The sequence below is a fragment of the Spermophilus citellus genome (genome assembly GCF_964194105.1).
Source record: "Spermophilus citellus genome assembly, chromosome: 4".
In the NCBI taxonomy this organism is placed as follows: domain Eukaryota; kingdom Metazoa; phylum Chordata; class Mammalia; order Rodentia; family Sciuridae; genus Spermophilus; species Spermophilus citellus.
This window is the reverse complement of record NC_138185.1, coordinates 219,695,172-219,722,328: the sequence shown is the minus strand read 5'-3', so window position 1 is coordinate 219,722,328 and position 27,157 is coordinate 219,695,172.

Genomic DNA, 27,157 nt, shown 5'->3' with positions numbered 1-27,157 from the left:
AGCAGAATGACTGTAGAGGGGGAAAGTTCATTTGAGGGCTCAGGTTTCAGCCATCTGAGACCATGGAAGGCCGGCTCCATCCTTAGGGCTGGAGGTGAACAGAACATGGTGGCGGGAGAGAGTGGCGGAGGGGAAGCAGCTCACTTTGCCGTGATCAGACGCAGAGATACAAAATATACCCTATAGCCACACCCCAACTCCCAGCTCCTCCAGCCACACCCCCACTTCAGCTACCATCCCGTTATCCCCACCAGGGGATTAATTCACAGATGGGGTTAAGACCCTCACAACCCACTCATTTCTCCTCTGAGCCTCTTGCACTGTTTTGCACGTGAGCTTTTTGGGGCAGCTCACTTCCACACCATCACATAGGTGTTCCCCTCATGCTAGAAGGATGCAGGTTTGTGATGGAGTCACTGTTCTGAGATCCTCCCTTCCACCTGCCTGTGAGGGGCGTGGCCGTGTGGCTTGTGGAAGGTGGGTCTTGAACAGAAGCCTCTGCTGTGTTCACACGGCTAACTGGGTGCTTGGGCTCCTGCCGTTTGCCAGAAGAGTCTGCCTGTGGCCCAGACCTGAGCATGCAGGAAGCCTAGAGCCACATCCAGCTCTCCAAAGCCTGGCCAAGTGGCCCCGTTCCCTGGAAGTTGAATGATAGACCCAGGAGCAAAGAGTGACTACATCAGCGAATGCTCCCGGCTGTGGGACACACAGGGCAGGTGGTGTGTGACGCAGCATGATAGTGACAACACCTGACCCACCTGGACCCTGACCATAGCGATCCCCATAAGCAGAGCTGTTGACGGGTCACTTCTTCCATTCATTTGTTCGTTTGTTCTTTCAAGGATTCAGCAAATACCTACCAAAGGTACCTATCCCAAGTGCCATCCCAGGGGCCGGGGACACACAGGAAGAGGGCAGTGGGACGGCTCTCCAGGGCTTTCCCTCTGGTGTATTTGCAAGAGGCATCACCAAGTTCTCGCCCCCTGCCCTGGTGAGCATCACATTCTCTTCAGAAATCATTCGCTTTGAGGAGCTTTCACCTAAATAAGCTTGAGGATCAGAGCAGGTTCCCCACAGGTCATGAGAGACCAACAACTGACCATTGAGAAGTGCTGGAACTTTCTCCATGGTGCAAAATTTAGGAACCCTGTGGACCTCTGGCCAACTTCTTGAAACCTCAGGGAAGGAGCCTATTCTAATGAACGTATTCCAGGTTCAAACAATTTCAAGGTCTCTGCACAAACAGAGGATTCAACTCACGAGTAGGAAAGGCCAGGTTGATTTCAGACCAGTGCATGCCCAGCAGGAGTCGGGGGTCATTTGCTGCTTCTCAGGTACAGAGGGAGGGAGTCGACCTGACTTATAACTTACAAGGGGCTCTGTCTGGTGTCTGACACTTCTTTTTTTTTTTTTTTGATCCCAGGGACCTCAGGGGCGCTGGGCCACTGAGCCACATCCCCAGCCCTATTTTGCATTTTATTTAGAGACAGGGTCTCACTGAGTAGCTTAGTTCCTTACTTTTGCTGAGGCTGGCTTCGAACTTGTGCTCCTCCTGTCTCAGCCTCCGGAAACACTGCATTAACAGGCATGCACCACCGTGCCCAACTCTGCCTGAGACATCTAAGTCCACATACGGCTGTTCCAACCCAGGGGCTTCCAGGCCACCCCCGTTATCTGGGCCAACCTTGCCAAGATGCAGCCCAGGTGCTTGGAGGAAGCCTGTGGAATAAATGAAGAGACAACAGTGGACAGTGTATGAACCTCCAGTTGGAGGACAGGAAGCCAGAGATTTTTACAAGGGACAGTTTGCACTATGAATTCAAGATGCCTCTGTCAGAATACTCTCTAAAGTGGAAAAAAAAAAAAAAAACAGGTCCCTGGAGAAACACTAAGCTGGTGGAAGTTAACAGGGGCTGTTCGCTGCAGGACTTAGCAAGGGCCTTACTAGACTAGCATGTGCTGTTGCCCCAGGAGGGAAATTCAATGGCAAGATTTCCAAATCCACCACCTGGCCTGGGACTCCGACTGCTCCTGACACTCGAGCCCAGTGCCAGGCTTGGTGCAGAGAATCTCTGACATTCAGCAGCCCAGCATCATCAAGTCTTGAGGGCCCAGAGTTCTGAAAGCCAGATCCCCTTGGTGAGCGCTTCCATTAAGTCTAACTGCAATTCCCTGGAAAAGAGCAACACAGAAAAGTCATAGCCAAAGGCCGCTTGCAATAAAACCTAAAAGACAACGACGTCTTTGTCTCTTTGGAAGAAAAATAAATAACTAAACTTCAGGATGTCAATGTGACCTTCACTGACTGCCCCCCACCCCAGCTCCTGCAACACGTCTCCCCTAGACACACGCACAGGGCTCTGGCTGGGATCCTGAACTATGCACTCTGGTCGTCCCGAGGGAGGATTTTTACCTCTTGATACAGAGAACTTGACTGGGTGCACCTATTTTCGTTTTTCAGCTTTATATAGCAGATTTGGTTAAGGTGTGTCTATTTTTTGTTTCTCAGAGGGTTAGACTTTTCCCTTTTCAAACACACCAGCTCCCTGAGAGCCAAGAGCCTCTCATTTCGCCCTGACTTGCCTTCTGCAGCTGCGACATTCCAAAGTTGATGTCTCTTAAACACAGCCCTTCAGGTGACTTCTGTCACATCGGAAGCAGATTCAATTATGAGTTGCATGGTTCCAGCACATTCTGTTGTATTATAATTCTTTGAAAACTGGCAATTCATACATAGCATATAGGAGAACTCTCTATTAACCAGAGTATTTGATGAATGAGCCTGGTGTGGTTTCCTCCACGACCAGCTCCCGACTCCACCTGGACGGATGAGGTGGCAGAAACCCATTCCGCTTCCTTTCTGTTTCAGAGGATGGTAGCAGAACCCCACCAAAAAAGAAATGCCACGGAAACTGGAGCCAGAAAACCCAGGTCTGTTTCTGTTTTTATAGGAAAATGGCTAGCAGCTTATCAAACGTTCAACAAATTACTATTGGATGAATGAGTAGCCAAATTAATAAATTAGTAAGAAACAAAGGAACAGGGGGAGAAAGTCTTCCTGGCCCCCTCTCGGAGTTAAATTCCTCGTTCCTCTCCTCCCTTAGGATTCTGTGCAGGGCTAGAATGGAATTTGGTGCGCAGGTTGCAAGAGTCTTTTGGTTTTGGCTTCCCCATCACTTGGAGCTCCTTGGAGGCAGGGGCTGTGCCTCACCTTCTCTCCATTTCTGGGATTCGGGAGGGGGCAAATGAGGCCAGGCCCCTGCAACACTGGACCAAAAACTAGAGAGCATGTCCTCAGAAGATAAGCAGGATCAGAACTCCGTGCAAATCTTTGGAGAGCCCACTTTCATCCTCCCTTCCAGGCTGGGGCAGCGATGGCAGCCAGAGCAGGGCTGGGGACATCAGGGTCAGTGCCGGCTCTTGACACTCTGACCTCTCAGCTCTCCTGGCTGCTCTGAGCAAGTAGGAGAGTGGAATTCTTGGCTTTGTGAAGGCAAGTCTTGGTCCCTTTACTGGGAAAGACAGGCTGTGAGGGGGGTCTTGGAAAGATGGCCAAACACAAAGCCTGTCACACGTGGCCTCGGGCAAGTCACCAGCTCCGCCCGAGCCCCAGTTTCCACACCCATAAATAAGCAGGTAGAGCTAATACCTTGGAAGAATTCCTTCAGTGTTTGGTGTCTCCATACTGCCTGATATTTTAGATTTGGGGTAGTGATTTTAAAAGAAGAAGAAGAAAAAGCAGCAGTAGCTATATGATTTATAACTTTATTCCTTGGAATTTCTCCAAAGGAAATACTCTTGGGTTTGGATGATGATGTACATACATAAAGGCGACCCTCAAAAAGGGAAGCAACCCGAGTGTCCAGCAACAAGGGATGCCTGGAAATGAGGCCACACAGGCATGAGTGGCCGCGAAACTGATCCTGAGATCATTTATGATTAAAAAAATAATACAGGGCTGGGGATGTGGCTCAAGCGGTAGCGCGCTCGCCTGGCATGCGTGCGGCCCGGGTTCGATCCTCAGCACCACATACCAACAAAGATGTTGTGTCTGCCCAAAACTGAAAAATAAATATTGAAATTCATTCTCTCTCTCTCTCTCTCCCCCTCTCCCTCTCTCTCTCTCTCTTTAAAAATAATAATAATAATACAACAAGCAGCTCTGGAGAAGCTCAGCCTGCAGGAGCAGGATTTCCGGGCGAGGCCGGCTTGGCACGGCCAGCTCTGCCTGTGGATCTGCCTTTGCCAACTTCAGCCAGCTACTTGCCCTCTGTTTCCTCGTCGAACAGGGGAGACAGAGTAGAACCTATCTCACAGAATTACTGCAGGATCCGTGTGAAATGATTTTCATGAAGCACACGGAGTAGTATCTGACAGAGAGTAAATTATAAATGCTGGTTACTATTGCAAAAACCACGATTTCGACCACTGCAGCTTTGGAAGGAAGAGCCACCGCGTGAGCCTGGGCTTAGACACGCTGCATTCACCGTGATCAGCTGTAGGTGGTGGGATAGCATAGATAATTTTAATTTGTTTTCTTTATACTATTGCAATTTTCCCCAAACTTCTGCGATAAGCAAGTAACAGTTATAAACAGGAGAAAAGGTGTTCAGGAAGCCACTGTGATTTTTTAAAAAGTCTCTCCACGAACATTCGGGAGATGATGTAGTATTTGGACAAACCTGGGGTTGGACCGACTTTTACATTTAGGAGCGGTGTGGCTGGCCTAATCCTGTCTCTCCAAGCCCGTGAGCCCAGGGGCCTGCTCCCCTGTCTTCTGCTCCAGGTGAGAGCCACATCTGTATCCGAGTCCCCCACACACCTCCAAGGAGGGCCTTCCAGTCTCCCCCAGTTCTGTCACCCAGCTAAGGGGTTCAAACGTGAATAATAGGACACAGGGAGCCTTGTAAAGAGGGGACCTAATGATATTCAAGATTTGCGTGTGAGAAAGACGGCTTGGCCAGAGGGTCACAGAAATCAGTAATGAATTCAGATCCTGTCACCGATACCTGGCTCCAGCTTTTCCCATTCAGAGCATTTGCAAGGCCCAAACCACCAGCAGCCACCCCCGGTTACTTAACCAGACACAAAATTCAAAGGGGGAAAAGAAAAGAAAAAAAAAAAACAAAACAAAACAATCAAGGCCATGAATCCTATAAGGACCCTGGGTCTTTCCGTGGGTGCAAATGGACTTTGGATTGAGTTATCCCAGCAAACTCCAGCCAGCTCCTCGGGACTTCTCAATGCCGGAAGTTTCTGTCACAGGTCCCCGGGATGAGATTGTTCCCATTCCCCACACTGCAGGTGTGTTTTTAAGGAAACAAACACTAGGAAGATAATTTTGTGGAAAAATAAAAAAGAGACGTAATATCCAGTTACCTTTCCTTAAAGGAAGATGAATGATCGGAGGGAGGGATAAATTGCATTTGCTATGAAAATTTGAATTTCAAGAAGTATATTATGTCCTCCAGTGTTCTCAATGAAAAGAAAATTATTTCTTTCTTGGGGAACACACTCTTATGGCATTTTAACTTTTATGACATTTCTGATTTGGAAAGATGAGCTTCTCTGTAGAAATGATTCAAACTTCCATTTTTTGTAGTGCGTGTGTCCTTGTAAATTATACCATCAGCAAGGGAGGAAGAAGCAAGCCGTTTCCTAAAGTGAAAGACGGCATATCTGCGGAGCAAAGTTTTCTCTCCCATTTCCGGATGGTGGTTGCCGATAGAGATGTCTATCGGGGAAATAAATCGCACTTGATCACTAATCACCTGAACATAAGCTACAAGTGGTATCAATCTCTCCTATGGATGAAAATCATTTCCCTTCGGAGATAATGAACAGAGACAAGTGTGACCAGGTGCAATTAAATAGAATCGTAGGGACACGCTGAGATGGGATTCAGACCTCGCCCCGTCCTGACACTGGGATGCCCAAATATGTCTCCTAGACATCAGAGGGCATTCTGAGCCACTGTCGTTACGGAGCCTGAAACAATGCTATCTGAGGAAAACTCGCAGCAATGATGTTTATTTAGAATTAGAATCGATTTTCATTTTACATAACACCTTTCATTTTCAAGGCTCCCGAAGTACTTTACAAAGCAATAAGCTAGACAGCAATATTGCTATAGACAAGTGTAACCGTCATTATGCTTTCTGTAATAGCTCACAGGCTTGGAAATTAGAAATCAAGAGAGAGAGATGGAGAGACAGATAAAGAGGGAGCAAGGGACAAGAGGAGGAGCCGGGGGACAAGTGGAGAGACGGAGACGGGCCATCTAGAGAAACCAGCGGAGCAGAGAAGGAGACAAAGATGCAGGAACAGAGGGCAAGCTTCTTGCTCCTGGTGTGTTTTGAAATATTTCCCAGGGATCCTTTATTTCCATCTCTGAGGACAGGTGGTGACATCTCAGCCTCACACCTGAAGGATAAGGACAGGATAGCATCCCCATCCAGGCTCTGTCAGTAGCATCATGTCACAAAGAGAGCAGGCTTTGGCACCAGGCAGCTTGGGACTCACATCCCAGCCCCATTCTCATGCTGGATGGTACTGGATGACTTGCTTAACCTCTCTGAGCCTCATGCTCCTCACCTGTAGAATGGGGACCATGAACCCTACACCAAAGGGCAGGAGGAGAGAGACAGTACTCAGGAAAGGATCAAAGGCAGAAGAAGCAGTCCAAGGTGGCTAGGTAGGTCTCCCCCACCCACTTCCTCCCATCTTAATACAAAGGCATCAAGGGGACACCCAGGTATTTTATAACCCCTATACGATGCTTCCCAGGCCCACAATCCCATTCCAGGAAATGAAGCCCACATGGCCAATACAACACTGTCACAAAGCACCGTGTCCCCTCCTTGGACATCCTTGAGAGTTCAGTGGTATCATCCCCATTACAAAGAAAAACAAGTCAAGGCTGAGGGAGGTTGAGGTCTGCCAGCCTCCCCCCGGCCTCCAAGTTGAGCCCAGTGCCCTCTGGGTCAGGCCGGCTGCCCTGCTGCTGGGATCACTCCACATGCTGACCCAGCTTGGAGGCAGCCGTGGCTGCAGCCCCAACCCTGCAGGCTTTAAGAAATCTTTTGGAAAACTGATTTTGCTCCCTTTTCAGGGCCACCCAAACACGCCACATCCAAGCAAAGGAAATGTTTTGATTTTGCAGTTCAGTTTTAGCATAAGGGGCACAAACTCTTCCTTCTCAGGCTCTGGCAGCGGAGAGTGGGGAATGGCTCTGTAAGCCTGCGATGGACCGTGCTTCCTGAGTGCTTTGCTGGGACGGGCACGGTCACCAGTGGGGTCCTCTGGTTGGCTCCCTGCTGGGGCACAGCACCCAGGGGTCCTTAAAGCAGGAAGAGGTATGCTGAGCTGCTGCTGCGGAGGACTGGAGGGTAGGGCTTGGGGAGGGGGTCCTGGGTGCAGGAAAGCCAGAAGGGGGGTCAAGCCATGAGGCTGGAGAGAAAGGGAAGGAATTGAAAGATCTTTGGGGGACGTACAAGGGAGGCCTCGTAGCCAGCTTGGATGCCTAGACCCACAGACAGGATGCAAAGAACTCATCCCTCCTCTTAAAAAGGCTGGCTCCCCGCATCAGCTAGATAATCATCATAATAAAGGAGACTCCAAAGCCCACCTCAGCACAACCTGCCCATTCCTGAAATTCATTCAGTGGCCCTCCGCTTCCCTTGGACCAAGGCAGACCCGGTCCCTCTCCCCATTCTTGGGAGGAAGGAATTGAATTGTATGATATATTACTTATTTTAATCAAATACGATTTTTTTCTAATTGTCACCGTGCCGGCAGCCTCACGGGGGCTGGTCTGACTTGTGTACATGGTGACAGGGGAAGCGGTAACAGCAGCTGCTCGTGCCGCCCGCCGGGGTGCGGTACCTCTCCAGTCTTGTCATTCACATCTCCCCTAATTACAGAACATCTGCTGGCTGTGGCCATTAACACTCCGCTACCAGCTTGTCTAGTTTAATACCAGTGACTCCTGACCTCCCCCAAGGAAGGCGCTTTCTGTCAAAATTCTCCCCCAAAGAAGCCAATTCTCCATGCAAAATTTGCACTTTTTTTTTTTTTAATGCTACCTTCTAAAGACTTGTGACAGGAAATGGTTTGATTAGGCATCCTTTGGTGGGGGGGTGGGGGGAGGAGTCACAGCAGCTGGAAACCTCTTCCCTGCATTATTTTGTTTTGTTTGGGGTCTTTAAAAATTAAAAATGAAAGTCCTTTTAAGGGCTGGGAATGGAAATCGGAGCGTCCCCCTCCCCTGGCCCTGGCCCCCATCCTCCAGCTAGGGGGCAGTGTAGGCACCAGCTCCAGGTTGTGTGCCTCCCTAAACACAGCCCTGCCTGGAAGATTCCAACTGCCTTTATTATTATTTTAATTATAGGCTCCCATGGTGGTGCCCGGTTCCCTGGCTTATCAGCATCCTAAACTCAGGATGGGGGTGATCTGGAAGCAGGCTGTCTCTTTGTGCCCATCAGAGGGTATTTAAAATATCTCATCGCTTCCTTCCCTTTCCAATGATGCTCAGAAAGTATAAGCCAAATGTGAGGAGAATATATAGGAACTGTGCTTGGTCCAAAGCCTGATGGATCCCACAGCACACGTTCCCAGCCGAGGGCTGCAGACACCAGCTTTCCCTAAGTGACTTTCCTCTTGCGCTAAGACTCCCATCGGAGGGCATGATGTACCCCGATGTGATAACTGTGACTGTATGGCTGGGAAAGATGTGCAGGATTGTTCTATTTTTTTTTTTTTAAAAAAAGGGAAACGGGAAAGGGGTTAATTTTAAAATCATCCCCAACACGATTTGTGAATGTTTTTTTTAAATTGCTTTGCGTGTTCAAAGTCTTGCTTCTGCATCTCATTTTGATAAATGACAAACCCTCTTTCTTGTTAGAAAGAATTTGCAATGTCTTCTACAAATGTCGCAGCAGGAAGTTGGTCAGTGAGCACACATCTCATGGTGCAACCTGACTTTGCCTTCCAGAAAGGAAAGAAAAAAAAAAAAAAAGACATCTCTTAAGTGAAGCCCTGGGTGGAGAAGGCAGTCCCCAGTAGCTTGCAAGATCCACCCATGATTACCAGGGTGAAGGAGGGCAGCCGAGAACTGATTCTAATTTTATTTTTCACAAAAAGAGTCCAAAGTGATCGCTGACCCATGCACAAGTAAATTCCAACAGGAGCAAAGTAATTAGGAGAGAGCAACCTGGAGTGTTGCTGTTTTGTCCCGCTACATCTAAGAAGCATTCACAGTACTTTGCTGCCGGGAGTTTGCTCGGGCATCGCCCTGGTGCTGAGGATCGCTTCTCTGGGAACTGAAACGGCCGAGGGGAGGAACGGAAGGGAGAGAGGGGAAGAGATAAATGGTCTAAAAAATGCTGTGGAAGAATACCTGTAAACACATTTCTTGGAGGTGCATTCCCAGGGTGCAACATCATCTTAATTGTCCACCCCTTCAGAGCACCTATCGGAGGAAGCGGTTTAACAAGGGGGGAGAGATGATCTTGTAATCGCAACAATAAAAGCGCTTCCATCCTTTGTATCTGCTGACTTACAAAAAAAGTGCTTTCAAACAACAAAAGATGCAGCAGTAATTACATAAATCTCTTCATTCTTGATGAAGACACAATGGAACAGGAGCAAATCAATAGTGCTGCTGCTGTAATTCTTGTTTTTATTATGAGCTGAACGCAAACTTGTTAAAATTGAATTCTGCTTCTTGTGTATAAAAAAAAATTAGGATTTGCACAAATCCAGAGGAAAAGAACACATGTTCTGTAAATGTTTAATTTTTTTCCCATGCTACTTAGGAGATTTATGATGGAGCAGAAACAGATTTAGAAATGGATGTGGCTCCAGTAAGACAGCACGGCTGCCTGGATCCCGAAAAACCAGACCCGCCACCTTTAGATGTCTCATTTTAGCTGCCGCACCCGAGACGTTCCGAATGCCCAGATATTAACGCCTCGATGTTTAATCCTGCTATTAAATAAACCAAATGTACCCTAAAGTCAAATATCTCCAACATATTGCCAAGAAATTGGCCGTGATGATTTTCCTCCACCACCTACATCTATAATATTCCTCATTCAAGAATAAGTAATTTTGTTGATTTTTTCCAAAGAAAAGGTGCAAATGATTGCATTTAAAAATAATTAATAGATGGACCTGCATACCTTTGAATTAAATTAAAGGAAAAATATTTCTTTTTTGTAGAGATGATTGCATTCATATCCTGTTTGGTGTGAAAAGTAGATTCCAAAAAGCTTTTAACTAATTTGTTCAATTTGTTTCAAAGCCAACATGAATAGGCTTGGTGCAAATTCAGATTCATTAAAACTTAATTAATATGCATCATTATGCAAATGAGGTTGCAGTTAATGAGTTCTTAAAAGAAGCTTTCTTTAATTAGTTCAGTTTTAATGGCATCATCATTTATCTGACTTGTTTTTAAAGCCACATGACATGCAAAAAGTGACCATCCTCCACAATGCTCGGCCTAATTGCGTGCCTTCCTAATTGTTTAATGTTGGAAACTTTGAAAAAGTTTAAATGTTTTGATATTCGGTTCTATTAAATGGCTTTCGCAAACTTTTCCATTCTGGGAAGGAGGGAGGCAGTTATTCCGCCATTCCTCTGCGACGTCGCTACCGTTGCTTAGAATTATTATTATTATTGGACTTGGCCGTTTGGATGGCCTGTTCTGACCGTCTGCGGTGATGTCCGGGGACTCGGTGCACCCATCCTCACAGGTGTCCCCGGGGAACTGAATGTAACCGCTCGGGGCGCACACCATTGTCCTGTGCGCACGTTCCTGTGGATATGATCCTTGTGTACTTGAAAAATGAAAAGGAGCCTTTCTTCAGGCCATCTGCTAACTTGAGGAAGCTGGGTAACATGTTTTAACACGGGATTTTACAACGTAGTGATTCACAGGCGTTGCAGCCGCTGCCACCGTCACCAGTGTCTACATCAGAGATGCCTGCCTGGGAGATAAGAATGCTTAATAATTATTGGGAAATATGGAAATCAGAAAGGAGGGGAAAAAAAGGCAGGCTTAGTACAGAAGAAAACGCTAACCCAGAAAATTACTTCGGAGGCTTTGGAAATACAATGGGTTTTTTAAACATTTTCAGAATTATGAAATATTGTGCTACACAATTACAATTGTGTTTTGACATGTGGTGCCGATGTAATTCTTTGGGGTGGGGGCCGGAAGTTCCTCACACGGAGTCCTGGGGAGGAAGGCACTCAGCCGTGTTGCACGCTTTTACACCACGTCGGGAGTTTTACAACTGAGACAAAGTACTCGCGTTTGGAGCTCAAAAATAAATATGTGCGATTTGCATTGCTTTAAGTGAGGTTTTCTGTTTTGTTTCAGTGGAGATGGAGCTGGGCACCCACCACCCTAATTAACAACAACAAAAATGCCACCCAGACCTGCGTCTATCGAGGCTAGGGCCAGCCCTGCCTGCACGGGGCTCCCAAGCATTGCAGGTTTCACATGGGAAAGGGGGAAATAAGTACCCCACCCTCTTTCCAACACTTAGGCTTTTGAGTACCACCGAGAATACCCTGATGAAACAATTGGAGGATATCAACCTCATGGAGCAGGTCGCTGACATCCCATTTTGGATGAGGGGTTTGTATAACAAGGGTGCTTCTTGGGCAGGAAAGATAGCCTCCTTCCTCGAGTCTGCAAGGGTGTAATTGGCATCGCACCGCCATATGGAGGCGGAGACCGTATTAATAGAATTACGAGCATCTCTATTGGGGGAGGTTTCACTCGCAAACGCGTGGCACCTCGTCCAAGTGTGGAGCCAAGCCACACCACCGTACCGTGATTCTGCACGGCAGGAGTATGACAGACTTTGTCATTCACAGCCAAGGTACAGAGCCCCCCGGGTGGTCACTTTATCTGGATAAAAGCATAAAGTATACAAAATGGAAGCAATCAGAAAAAAAAAAAACTTTAAAATTTTTTCTTATCTTATTAAACGGAACAATGTGATTCTTGAGGGTGGGGGACTCGTCTCACTTATTTCTGCCATCAGAATGGAGCAGGGTGCAAGGAATGCATATAGAAGCTCCCTAAAGGTTTATGAATATGTGAACGAGTTTCATTAAAACCAGGTCAGAATTTACTGATAAATCCTTTCTCGGATATGTTAACACCAAAACTGTGCATTTACAAAAACAATCATATGGAAAAGGTATAAATATATTTGCGGCCCCTAATCCCACACTGACACTCAGAAGTAAAATATTTCTGTCTCTGTATGAAATAAAAACAAGCTTCTCTTTGGCACGGTGCTTTCGTTTAGAAAACCATTTTGTGGACTAGTCTCTCCAGTGTTTCCTGACTTCCCTTTGGAAGGGGCAGTGTTATAGAGAAGTCCTTAAACATCCCCTCTCAGGAGAGTGGTATTTGCTCAGGGTCACAGGGACAACTCGGGTAAGACAGGGGACCCGACTGCGGCACTCTTTCCTGTGTCCGGGAAGAGGCCTCAAGCAGACGGATTTACAGCCAGTAGCAAAGAACACGGGCCCACCAACCCCAGTCCAGGAGGGTCTCTGCTCCCAGCGAGGACTTTTAATAGAAAGGATAAATTATAGCCATCTGCAGTGCCAAGAAGCACTCGAGTTTAGGGCTTTTAGGGATAATATTCAAAATGGTAATGCTAGTGGCCATCAATCACAATTATTTTAAAATTCAATAAACATTTAGTGAACACTTCGTTGTGTCGGGGCGTCTTGCCAGGTGCCGGGAAAGGCGTGCTTTATTTAATCCTCTCGACGCTGCTGTTCAGGGGAGGCCCGTGATCCACATTTCTGGGGTAACTGGAATTTGAAGAAGGTAAATGACAGGCCCTGGGTGCACCAGCCAGGGCTGAGATCTGGGGGCCCTGCCTGCAGCTACGAGAGCTGTGCTCTCCCCACTGGAATCTGGAGGGGACCCCAGGCACCTTCATGAAGACCCAATGAAGGGTGGTTGACGTTTCCAAGTAAGTGGCATTTGTGAGGTGTGTTGGGAGCGCAGGAAGTACCTGGGACTTAGAGTCTTCAGACACCACTTTGCAGCTGTCGGGGGGAGTCGGGGAGTCTGAGGAAACAGGTGACGGCTGTGACTCGATGGGCACCTGCGGCCGCCGGTGAGTGTTCTTCCCCAGACCACCTCAGCCCAGGCACACCACCCACAGGGGAGAGCCGCTGCTCTTGGCCCACTCCAGGCTCTCCAAGTCAAGTCCCGGGATGGTGGAGCCCACAGCCCAAGGCCACCCACTCGTGACGCCTGGGAAGAGTCTCACTCTCTGGATCCTGTCTTCCAAGGCCAAGCACTTGGGCTGCTTTCATAATCGAGTGATGTTCCCGTCTTTGTTCTTAAGCTTGTTCATCTCAACAGCCAAGTTCTCCCTGTTGTCCAAACGCACCAGTGGACAGTCCCCACAGCTGTGCCATCTCCACGTTCGGGGGAAAGCATGGCTGGCATTAAGGGCCCCAGGGCCGAGATGCTTCTCAGCTGCCTGTATTGGCCCAGCTTGTGACAGATCTCCAGACCCAAGGTTAAGGAAGACGTCTTGGGCCATCCGCCTTGGGCGTCCCCAGAACGCCAACTCTGCTTGACTCAGGAGCGGTTGTCTCTTGGTCCCCGCGGGAGGCGCGCTCCAGGAGCCTGGGGAATGCAGGACCCGCGGGTGCTCAAACCCCAAGCTGAAGATCCCGTAGTGTGAGTGTGTGACCCACCACATTCTGCCTTGTACTTGACGTCATTTCTTGATTACTCGGGGCACCTAATACCACGTAAATACTGTGGGAAGTGCTGCTTGACTGGATCGGGGAGACATGACGACAGGGCAGATCATCCCCACAAAACCACTTACGCCACAGGGTCCCTTGGCTCTAAGACTTCTGCACTTAGGCCCTTATCCCCTCATCAGGCCATCTCCAAGTTGAAAGCATTCTCAGTGCAGTCACAGAAAACTCTGAACTTTGGATTTGTCACTACCTCTCCCACCAACATTCAATGGCTCCCCACTGCTTTTCAGACAAAATACAGTCTTCTCTGACTTTCTGAACCCTCCAAGCTTTGGTCCCAAGCCATATATTCAATCTTATTTCTCTTTTTCCTTTTAAGTTATCCCTCAAAACAAACAACTCTTTTTCTTACTGTCATCTCAATAACATTTAATTTTATACTAATTATAAAACTAGTAGACTCCATATTCATGATAGGTAATTTGTAAAATACAGAAGAAAAGAAGAAAGAGAAAAAAAAAAAACCAAAACATCCTGCAGACTTGACATCTAGATTTAATGTCTCCAACATAATAAATCTATTGCCTTATTTTTCTATATGTCCCTACAAAACATAATAGATAGAGCAAATCCAGGTTACAGACCTGAGCTCACTATGTCAAACAAGTCTGCTGGCTTTTTCCCACCAATCAGTGTAGTATTAGCAGTTTGTCACACGCTTAAATATCCTAAATGGAAGAAGTTATTTTGGACAAGGGACTTAGAAGCCTGCGGGGCACACAGCAGGTGCTCAATAAATGTTGGAACATCAGCTCTCATCATTATGATGGGCTATTATTATCCTCTGAGAACTTAATTTTTAATAACTACATACTATTTGATGATATAGATATTCAGCAATTAGTTTGAACTATCCCTTGCTGTTGTGCAGGTAGTGAGTTCCATAAACAGTGCTACGTGTGAGTGTGTGTGTCTGTGTATGTGTGAACACATGCATTGTGTGCGCGCGCGTGTGTGCGCACATGTGTGTGCGCCTGTCCCCTTGGAGACCCTGCTATTTATTGCTAATAAAATTTCTCTCTTTTCTTCTCCTTAAACTGTTTTCCATTTATTTTCTGTCACTTGCCACTTAAGGAGTCCTGACTCAATACACGTGCACAGTCAAATCCAAACGATGGCAGGGATGATGTCTGTCGATGACAAACTTGCCTTAGGCACCTTGAGAATGTCAGAGCTCCAGAGTCTTGGCCCAGAGCTGGGATCCCAGGCTCTGAGGAGGCGGGAGAGAGAGTGAGGCTGCCTCCTAGCTGCAAGAGTGGGGCTGGGTGCGGCCTCCTCCAGTAATACCCCAGGCGTGAGGGTGTGGCAGAGAGTACGAGGGGGCCCCTGCGGGTCAGTGGGGTGATTGGAGCCTGGGGAGGCTGCAGGTGGACAGACGGTAGGCTGAGCTGGGTTAGAGCCACCAGGCGTCTTAACCTAATGTGCCCATCTCCCTGCCGCCTGCCCCCATGTGACCTTGGACCAGGGTGGTCAACGTCAGTCCTTGTCCTTCATAATTCACCTTCAGCCCCCTCCTTGGCAACAAGCCGAGTCTCTCCATGCATCCATCTCGTCTCTCGAGTTTCCCGACTGCAGACAGAGCCGTTACATAATGTGCAGTGTTCAGTGCCAAAAAGAAGAGCAGGGAGGGGCGCTCGGCTCCAAAAGCACTCAGCGTCTCAGGACAGGCACGTGGAAGCCTCAAGCCAAGCCCGGAACCTTCTAAACGCAGGGCCTGAGTGACCCACTGGCCAGGTCACTGCCCTCGAAGCAGTCTGGGTGGCAGAGTTCACTCTCCTGTTTCAACGACGGTTACATCAGCGCTCCTTTGTTTCTTCTTGGTTTGTCCAAGCTCTTTATATAGCGAGCATGCTGGCACTTGGTCCTGCGTGTTACGGAAATGGCTTTCTCTTTATTAGTGTGTGGTCTGCAGGAAGGAATGCATCCCATAGGCTCGCTGTCCTCCCACGGGACCGTGAGGGCCCTGCCCGCTTGATTCTAGTACAACCCAAAGCCAGCGGAAGTCTAAGAGCAAGCAAGCTGCATCCTTCGCCCACGCTGCTCGCCCCTCCCCTCTGTCCCGTGGAGTCTCTCCTTCAAGGTCATGTCACCCACCCAAGCTTGACCCCACCTGACCACAGAGCATGGCCTCCCAGATCCGCCCCAGACACACTTTACCTTCAGGGCACACGGTTGTCCCCCACCGTGTCTTCCCTGCTGTGGGGAACCCTGCATGGCTCACTGTCTGTCTTGCCAGCCTTGCCGTGTGGTTGTCCTTGAGATTAGTGATCAATATCCAGCCCGCCCCAGGTGGGTCAGGCACTCCTCCAAAGCACATCTGCACCATAACTGGCCGCTTCCAGAAGCTTCCAGGACCACAGGCAAATGTGGGTGTTAATCACAGTCAGGGCCACTCTCCCTTCTGACCTGCACTGAGACGGAGTTCACCCTCGTCTGTTCTTGGGCTTGAGGGCCACGTGCCCCTAAAACTTAGCCATCATTATTATTAGCATCAGCAGCATCGATGTGGGTATTTATTGGGCACCTGAATTGAGGCAAGCATGATTTATTTAATCCAGAAAACTAAAATACCATTTGGAGACTATTGTGAGTCCCATCGTGCCAACGGGACACCAAGGCTTAGGGATCAGGAAACCACAAGTGACATCACTGCACATAAACCAGGTCACCTGATTCCGGCATCCTGTTTCACCGCCTTGGTCTCCTCTGGGCTCCAGATGAATCAAACATGGCTGTTGTTCGTGTGCTGAATGAAAAGGGCATAGAAGGAATCCAGGCTGCTACTCAAAACGCCATAGGCAGACAAGAGGACCTTAGGGCCCGACGCCATGAAAACACACAGAGTTTATTTGAACAATTGGGTACCGTGAGCTGAGCTTCCCGTACGGTAGGCACATGGCATTTCTGAAACAAGGCTCCAGGAGATCAGAGAAGTCAGATGATTTACTCAGAATTAGAAAGCGGAAAACAAGAGAGTCAGGACTGGGAGAGGATCATTGGGCCCTGCTCATGGCTTTGCAGGGACAACTTCTTCACCAGTGAGGTGGTGCGTGAGGCTGGGCAAGGCCTGAGGAGCACACCATGCTCCAGGCAGAAGGCCCACTATCCAGGAGCTCAGAGCCTGCAGAGGAAAAGTCACGCAACAGAAGCTACAAGTCAGCCACAGAAACCACGGCACGAGTCCAGCCTCAGGCAGCCTGCAGCACAGAGGACCAACGGAGGGCTGGGCAAAGGGACAGGCAGATCAGGAGAATCCTCCCAAGTCCACACCTCTTTCTCCATTCCACACTGACATGGTCAAACTCGGATTTGATAGCCATCCCCTGAGTTGGAAAAGCCTCTATGAGTTGGGGACCCTCACCCCTTATCTATCATCAAACTATTTATCCATCCGTTAATTAATCAGTCTACTGACTCATTTATCCATCCATCTATTGATCCATCCACCCACCACCTGTCCATCCATCCATCCATCCATCCATCCATCCCTCCATCAGTCCATTTACCTACCTACTGACCAACCCACCTACCCATCCATCCATCCATCCATCCATCCATCCATCCTTCCATCCATCCATCCATCCATCCATCCATCCATCCATCCATCCTTCCATCTTTTCATTCACTCATCTCATTGCTGATCATTCCTTCATTGATTTGTGAAACAGGTATTAAGTTCTCACTGAAGCAGAAATTGATTTAGACACCAGGGGAAATGTAAAACTAAAATTAGCATTTAAACAAAACGAATCCCAGAAATAAAAAGTTCCTGTCTGCTCCTGATATATACAACTCTCATTTTGCACTATTTGATCCAGGAAATTAAGACTAACATGATTTCTAGACACCATGGCTAAATCAAATGGGGGAAGCACTGGCCTAGAGAATTCTTCATGAAATGACCTCCAGAATGCTATGTATTTCCAAGTCCCCAAACTCACTTTCTCTAATCTACATCAGATCTCTTGGGTGCCTCTTGTTTGAGCTTTCCAGGGCCCTTTATATATATATAGTGACCACATGTTCAAATGTCATTTTTTAAAATAAACAACTGTCATTTGTAAGTGAAATAGATGGCAAAGATTCACCAAGTTATGAATCTTTAACCTGAGAGGCTCTAATGCTTTAGATAACATTATAAAATAAATAAAAAGTATTTTAGGGACTGGGGTTGTGGCTCAGGGGTAGAGCACTTGCCTCGCATGTGTGAGCCCTTGGGTTCGATCCTCAGCTCCATGTATAAATAAACAAATAAAACAAAGGTATTGTGTCCATCTAAAACTAATATATATATATATATATATATATATATATATATATATATATATATATATATATTTTAAAGTATTTTAAAATAGTATCTGTACTCTCCGACATTTCTCTTGACATAAACCAATGTTAAACTGGTTTTTTCCCCTGCCTAATTTCATGATGGAAGAAAAGGTTCAAACATCTCCATTAATCCCTCTCAACATAAAATGGGAGGGAAAAAAAGAGAAAAGTGTCGCATCACCTTCTTCTAATTGATATCTTGCCCCTCATTTAAATTACATGTCAGAATGAACTGTCAATTTTAAGGAGGATATTGATATTTTATTCCCATCACTTTTTTTCCTGTGGAAGGAATAAAACATTAAAACAGTGATTATATATGAATCACGTCTTATACATTAGAGGAGCGGTATAATTAGAAAAATAAGTTCCACCACTCACTTGAAGTGCGGTCTTAAGAAGTGGATCTGCTCTTGCACTGGAAGCCGGTTTAGCTCGAGGCCTTCAGGTAGGTGGATTGCGAAGGGGACGTGTCAGGGCCTTACTGCCTGAACCTGGCTTCCTGCGCCACCCTCGTGTGGGAGCAGGCGTCTCCACACCCACCCACTGTGGTCCCTCGCCATGCGAGTCCACCATGACAGGAAGTGGGTGTGTTCACTCTGAAGTTTGAGCAAGGTTCTTTCCAGCCATCAAAACCCAGGTGAGGGCTGTGAGCGACGGACACAGAGAGTGGCCCTGAGGAGCTCTGGGCTGGGAAGTCGCCTCCATCTCTGCGTCAAACAGGGGGAAGAGAAGCCCACCTCCCAGGGACTCACTCCCCCACTCACTTGCCCCTCTGCCTCTGCCCCTTTGCCTAATGGGCACCGGGTCACTCCAGGCCCTCTGCGGGGTCATGGTCCTTGCCCTCAGCAACCTCAACACCTGCAGGAGCGGCCTCAAGGGAGGCTGCTTTGGTGTGCCAGGGCCTCTTCCCAGAGGAGCAGCATCGGCAACAGGAGGTTATCACCTGTGGCTCCGGAGCCGGAGGTCTGAGGTCGGGTGAGCCAGTTCCAGGCCTCTCCCACGCCCTGGGTGTCCAGTGGTCTTTGTCTTCTGTGATCTGCAGGTGCCTTGCCCTGACTCTGCCTCCGTCTTTTCAAGCCCCCCCCCCCCCCGTGTCATGTCCCAACATGTCCCCATTTGATAAAGACACCCGTCCTCTAGACTAGGACAACCCCGTGACGTCCCCACGACCTCATTCCAACCTGATCACCTCTGTAAAGACCCCGTTTCTCAACAAGGTCACGTTCTGAGGTAGCCAGGGCTGGGGACGTCAACAGATAGAGTTGGGGACAGGGAGGACCCGATTTAACCCATCACAGATGCCAACTGAGCTTCTGTGAAACTATCCTCAGCTTTAAATAGGAGAATTAAGTGACGGGGACAATTTCAATCAAAACTGCCTCGTTAGTCTTCCAAGTTGACCAAATAGCCCTAAAGTTCATCCGTGTGCATGGACACCCAAGGATCGCAAGGGAACATGGGAAGGAAGGAAGGAAGGAAGGAAGGAAGGACAGGAGGGAGAAGTTTGACTCTTTTTTTTTTTTTAATAAAACTTCAGTAATTAAGATTTAGGTTCTAAGCCAGGAAAGGAAGTTGGGTGAGCAGGACAGGACCGAGGATTCAGAATCACTCAGGGACATGCACGGGAATTTCACCTGTGAGAGAAGCAGCTCTATTCAGAAGAACAAATAGACCCCTTTCACTGACGTGGGGACAGATGCCCTGGGAGCCATGCAAAGCGCAGCTGGTCCCCACCCCAGTCCTTAAATAACGAAAGAAAACAATCGAAACTAAAGGAGAACATGGGTTTCTCTTTCCCTCCCTCCCTTCCCCCTTCCTTCCTTCCCTCTTCCTTCCTTCTCTCCATCAATCCTTCCTTCTTCCTTCTCTTCATACAAGAAAAGGTAATTTAAAAGATTAACATGTTAAGCAGCATGAAAATGTAAAAAAAAATGCATATCACAGACAAAGGTAATATCCATAATATACAAACAGCTCTTAGAAATCAATAAGAAAAGCAATCTAAACAATTCCCAATAGGGACCCAACAGAGACTCAGAACAAAGCAACCCACGGAATGAAGAAAATCAGTAGCCATTAGGAGCATTTTTAAATGGTCACACTAATAACCAAACAATTGAAAATTAAAAGAACAGCTTTTCTTTCCCAATTCTCTTAATGGTCCAGCTGGAGAGGACCGGAAGCTCTCATTCCGGGTGGTGAGGGAAGACTGGTGCTCCATTACACACTGTAGCAGGATCACGTGGCACCCCCAGGACCACGCGGGTCAGGAACCGAGATTCCATATCCTCCTTGGACAGAGGAGACCAGTTTACTGCCCACACAGGCTGCCAATCACACTGCTGGCCATCGCAGCTAAAAGCTGGACGAGCCTCGTCAACAGCAGATGATGTGCCCAACGGTCATGGTCGCCTGCACGGAGGGGCACTCTGCAGCCACTTAAATCCCGTGGGTGTACCTTCAGGAAAGCACAAGAAAGGAGGCATCAGAGGTCCAGCAGGAACTGGCAACCGGTCTTGGGCTGAGGGGAGGAGGTGATGGACAGGAGGCTGACAGGCTGGGGCAGCAGGGCAGGCCAGGGTGGCCTTGGGGATTCTAAGCAGGAATGACCAGATTAATGATTTTGAAGAGCCTTCACTGTGTGGTGGAGCAGAGGGGTGAGAGTGGATGGGGGACCAGCCAGGAGGTGCCAGAGGCCAGGGCCAGCAACTTGGTCACATCTGGGCTGGGGGTAGGGATGCTGGTGGAGATGAAGAAGGGAGATAGATTCAGAAGTTCTTAGTGGGCCACAACACAGGACCTGCTGGAAGGCAGAGAGCAGAGAGCAGCACAGGCTGACCCCTGGTGTCTGATGGTCTAGCTGGATGGACGCACACCAGGGGTGCACCTGGGTTTGCAGAGAGCTGTGCGCAACACAGGTATCCGTCTCCACCAAGCGGCTGGGAGCGGCTCACCCGCACTGGCAAAACACAGGGTAGTTTTCCATCTCATTTTCATTTTGCAGCGAGTATCAATTTTTGCAGAAACAACCAAGCTAGAGTTTTGCTTTACGGGAATTAGAAAGAGACTAGAAATCAAACGAATCAGAGCAGGGCAAATGGGCACGTTGGCCTTGGCTGAGAAGAGGGGGATGCAGAGAGGCAGCCCCCGACTGGGAGTGGCTGCAGAGCCCGGCAGCGCGGCTGCTGCCCGAGTGATGAATCCAGACTTGTCATCTTGGGTGAGGTGGGGCCAGCTCCCGCTCCCTCTGTGGGCTCCTGACACCCTGGCACTCAACGGGCGCCGTGGCTGAGAGGACCTGCCACCACGCAGCACCTGGTGTCCACCCTCTGCTCATCACGCGTCTATCTTTGCTCTTCGTGTCTGAAGGCCCAGGACCCAAGCCAACGCCTTCCACAGTCAAGGTTCACAACGCACGTGTGTGGAAGTGAGTCAGCTTAAGACGGATTCCATTGCAAAACCTTGGAGAAAAGGAAATCTATACATTTTTTGCATTCAGGTTTTATAGCTGCTATCAAAAGGCGGGCTTATGACACGTGTCCAACGAGGGCATTCGGCTCCTGTGAGGTGCCCCAGGAGGCCCTGAGGACATTGATGAATAAGTTCTTGGCCTGATTCCCCCGAAGGCTGAGAGTCTAGTGGGGAAGGCAAACATCCAGATGAATGAATGGCCTCCAACCTGGTGGGTGCTGAGGGGAAGGTTCACAGAGGGCAGGGGCCAAGTTTCTCTGAAGACCTTTCCTGCCCCGCGCCCAGCCATGACCCCAACCATCTCCACCCCTCTGACCTCTGAATGTGATGCTCCTCCAGGACCCATTGACCTCCTCTCTGGTCCTCCAGCTTGCTGGCCAGGATTTACCTCAGGGCCTTTGCACCTGCCGTTTCCTCTGCCTGCGAAGCTCTGTACCTGCAGGTCTCATGCTCTACAATGGTCAGTCTCATGTGCCAACTTGACCAGACCTCAGGGAGTTCAGGCATCTAACCAAACATTACCCTGGGTGTCTGTGTGGGCTGGTTTCTGAAGGAGAGTAACCTCTGAATCCCAATTAGGTCTCAAGGTGGGGGGATGGATTCCTGGAGGGAGCATAGGACATCGTCCTCACCAATGTGGACTGAGCTCGTCCGATCTGCTGCAAGGACTTGCCTTGCAGTTCTGGGCTTGGTGACGTGCAGAGGAGACACGCAGTCAGTAGCAGCCGTACTGCGGACGCGGAACTTGGACCTTCCCTTGGGCTGAACAAGAGCTCTCCTGGCCTTGTTCTCTGCGCTGTTGGGAACAGCCGCAGATGGGGATGGGGATGCCCAGGGGTGGCCCATCCCCTCCCCTGGCTGCTGCGGGGCAGCACTTCCATCTGTGAAGGTCACTGGGCCACGAACCCTCTTTACATACACTCAGCCGTTAACATTGTGCTTTAATAGAAAGTTTAGGGGGATTCAGGAAGAAGTCTGACAGCAAGGAGCAGGCGCCGCAGGACGGAAGGCAGCTTGGGGATGCTACGCTCTGCACTTTCATGTCACTTGTGAGCAGCCCTACTGATGCCTGGGAAAGGGACCTCCTTCCATGGCATGTAGACCTTCCGTGATCTAACCCTGAACCTCTTTGCCACAGGCCTCTCCCTGCCTTTCTGGATTTCTGAGTTCCAGGCTCAGTGATGCTCTCAGATTCTCCCAGGTCTCTTCCACTGCTTGTCGTTTTGCTGGTGGGGTTGCTTTGGTCAATCGCGTCCTGTCCAACATTAACCGTTAGTCATTCAATATGCATGACCCACACTTAGAGCTCCCCCAGCGCAGCTCTCAGAGCCATACCTCAGCGCCCAGCTCTGCCTCCCCGAACGTGGTGGAGACGGGGAGATGGATCTCTGGCCTGCTCAGCAATAGGGCCCTTCCACTGGGCACCCCACTTCTCCTCCCATAGTCCAGTGTGCGGGGAGGATCCCCGGGGCCTAAACTGGTCAGTGCACCGCAGCTTCCTGGTTGGGTGATTGGCTGGGGCTGGACATGTGACCCAGGCCAGTCCAAGTAGCGGGAGTGAGGCAGTCGTAGAAGGTACCTGAAGGGAAACTTGGTGTCCTAACAGAAACTGACGGGAACTGGGGAACTTCCCGTTTTCCAGAACCAGGGCAAAGAGGGATGGGCACAGGATTGGGAGCACCCAGAGACGGGCACTGCACTCACACCTGTATCCCGCCATGCCTGAAGTCAGATCTACCCGTCAGCTTCTCAGGTAAGTAAATCACACAACTCAGCATTCTGTCACCTCCAACAGGAAGGGACCCTCTGAGACACATGGTACCCCCGCCCTGCCCCATCATGTGATCAGGGTCCTGCTGACCCTGGTGCCTTCCTGGCCACTCAGGGCCAGCCCTTCTCAGCTCACACATGTTTGCGTATGGCTTGTTGGATGTACTCAGTGGAGTGAAAAAATCACTTTTTAATAACTTGGCCGTGCTCACTGGACTAAATTGCTCAAGTTTTTATTTGATGTAATTATGAAATAACACCTCCAACCAATTTAGCCTATAAAAAGTTCTAGAGAATACATTTGTCTTCATTTATGTGTTTCTTAAATATTACTTGTCCTGCGTATGGGAGAAAGACATTCAAAGGCATTAGTGTTTTTGTGGTTGAATATGAGATGAAACTCCCAAAGACTAATTTTCCAGATTACTTATTTTATATTTAGTGTCATTAATTCCACATGTGTGAAAAACATATAATTAGACCCACACTATTAGTACTGAATAAAACTCTGTATTATTCAAGTGTAGGAATAGATGAATTGGCACTAGACTCCTGTACACAAATGAGGTTCCTGAACTTCAGTGTGATTTCCATCACCTCACGTTAGCATCAAAAGGACTCAGCAGAACACCGGGACTCTGCGTTTGCCCAGTGTCCCCCCGCCCCACTCCTTACTCCAGGAAACCCCCGGGGGGGATCGTGGACTCGACTCCTCACAGAGTTGCATGACTTTTCCAGCAAAGGGACAGCAATAGAAAACTGTTTCCCCAACCTTGTTCCAAGGAACCAACAAACCGTATGGCCCGGGGGGGTTTGGGCGGTGTGGCTCCATCTAATGGCCCATCCATCCTGAAGCCTCAGGAGGCACAGCAGCAAGCTAAAGGCTCTGAGAAGTCCTGCAGGCAGGAAGTGCCTGGCACCTGTCCTCTGCCTTCCGTCAGCCCCTTGGGGGACAAGGTCCTTACTGGTAGCTGCCCTGCTGGCCCTGCACAGCCAGGATATCTGAGTCATCCTCCTCCCTTGAATGTGGTTTCTCAGGTGACCAAGAGCATGGTTTGTGCTTGGCATTTTGGAGGCCTGGTTCAAGGCTCTGATGAGGAACCTGCCCAGCTGCCCCAGGGAGGAGGGCTGTCCTTCCCTTTGGTTTCACCTGGATGAAGACACACTGCTTGAGCGCTGCCTGGGCCAGCAGGTCCTCGAATTCACACAGAGACGGCCATGTCTGCTCCACATAGGTACAGGGAACCCCGCTCAAGCCCTGCCCTGGTCACCTGCAAGTCCCCAGCGGGCCTTGGTCCTGGAAGCTTGTGCCACATGAACCTTGCTTTATCACTCTGACATAAACTCGACCCTGTCACTGTTTTCCAAAAAACAAACCTCAGAGGCAGGCACCCATGAGGTTGGTGACATGGGTACAGGCTCAGGTCTCAGATGACTCTTTATGGATATATTAGTTTCCTGTTGCTGATATAGCAAACATTTGTGGCCTCGTTCCACAAATGTATTACCCCACTGTTCTGAAAGTCAGATGTCATGTGAGTCTTAAAATCAAGGGGTCAGCAGAATCCTGTTCCTTCCGGAAGCTCCAGGGAAAACCTGCTCCTCGGCTGGTCCAGCTGCTCACAGGTGCCCGCACTCCTTGGCTCACAGCCCCATCCTGCTGGCTTGGCTTTGCTCATCACATCTCCTCTGCCTCTGCTTCCCTCCCGTAAGGACCTATGGTAACCGCAGACCCACGGGAAGCAAGCTAGGGTGACGGCACTGTGACAGAAGCTGACCTGCCTGATAAAGTGCAAGATGCCCAGTTACCTTTGAGTTTCAGGGAGACACACCATTTCAAATATTGTGTAAGACACACACACACACACACACACACACACACACACACACGCAAAAATGTTGTTTATCTGAAAATCAAATGTAACTAAGAATTTGTTTTATTTGCTAAGTCTGGCAACCCCGAGTGTGAGCGACATGTGAACCTGTGCTAAGGCACTGAGATTCGGGGGTCGTCTGGCACCACAGTGCACCCCAACCTTCCTGGCTGCCACAGGTCCCTGCTGAGGCAGCTTTATCAGAACATGGTAACTGACAACGAGGTGCATCCTCCTTCCAAGGACCACGGGGCCAGGTGACAAGTCCAGTAACAAGTCTCCATCCTCAGAACGCCCCACAGGCTTGACGGGCAGCTCCAGGTGCCCACAGAGCACCCACGTGTTCATGCGCAGGGACTCGGGCCAGAAAACCATGCTCTCTCCTCACTTTGCAGGGGGAAAAGAGGGCAGGGGACATCTCAGTGCTAAGCACTCTGTGGTTTTTGTTTGTTTGTTTGCCTAGGTTTTTTAAATTTTAAATTTTTAAAATTTATTTTTTTAATTTAAGATTTTTTATTGGTGCCTCGTACTTAGACATAATAGTCTGACTTTTCACTTGAACCTCTGGTGCTCCCTGCTTCTTGTCTATGCTGGAGTCACTTAGGGAACAAGATGGTGGTTTAGCGCAGCATGATGAACGTTTAACACTTCAGTACTTCAGGATGTGTGCAAGGAAGCCCTTGGTCCCATTCTGAATCGGTGATTTTATACCCACCAAGGAGAGGAGTCTCAGTGACATGGATGATGGCCGTGCTCGTGGGGTCCCCTGCATGAGTCCCTCGTAGAGAACACCTGGCATCTGGCTAGAGCTCGCAGGGTCAGCTGGTATCTTCCACGGCACGTACATCTGACAGTCAACTTTCTGCAACTCTGGGATTGGCCCAAGAAACTCAGGGGAGGAAGGTCAGTCCACCCGGATGTTCCGGACCCTGGAGAGCGGCAGAGAGCTCCAAGTGCGGTGTCTTTGAACGCACAGGATCACCAACGCAGCTTTGCAAGCTCTGCTCCTGCAGGCTCCACACAGTGATGTTCACGCCTGATAAACACGTAGGTGACCAGGGCGTGGGGACATTGGACATCAGCTGGGTAGCACTCATGTAGGTGGCTGTGGGCACACAGGGGTGAACGTTGCCTGACACAGTGGGGCAGCACTACATGGCCATGACAACTGTGTTTGGTTTTGTGTTTTATCTTAAAGCCATAAACAGATCTGGATGGCAACGGCTCCTGCTGACCCACTCCATGAGTCCCTCGAAGAGAACACCCGGCATCCGGCTAGAGCTTGCAGGGTCAGCTGGCATCTTCCAGGGCACGTAGGACAACGAACGAGAGGCGTGTAGAATGACCCCATCCAGGATCGAATGCGATGGGAACCCGGAGTCACCGGTTCCCTCTACTCCTTCCTCTCACCAGGTTGAGACCATGACCAGGTGTGGAAATGGAGACCTGCAGGAAAGAGTTCACGCTCTAGACTAAAGCTCTCTCCACTCAGCAGCGCGACACCCATTCACAGCACGGAGCACTGGTGTCCTGCGATGCTCCTTCCCGAAGGCGCTTGTCACCCACCCAAAGGACGAGACAAACCCGCGGGAAACAGCAGAGAGCAGGGGCACCCCCGAGTGGTGGACCGGGTGGCGGTCACCCAAAGAAGGAGAGACTTCATTTGACTCATGGATGAGGCCAACGATGGGGAGAAGCCCAGAAGAGAAGAGGACGTGCCAGGCTGGGATTCACAGAGCCCGGGGGTGCCGGTGGTCAACCAGAGCAGTGGCACCTCGGACTGTCCAAGAGCCAAGGGGAAGGGCTGCTTCGAGTTGAAAGGAACCTTCGGCCACGTTGATCCAGCTCTTTTGTAAAAAAGGCTGCTCCACAGAGGGTCCCTACTG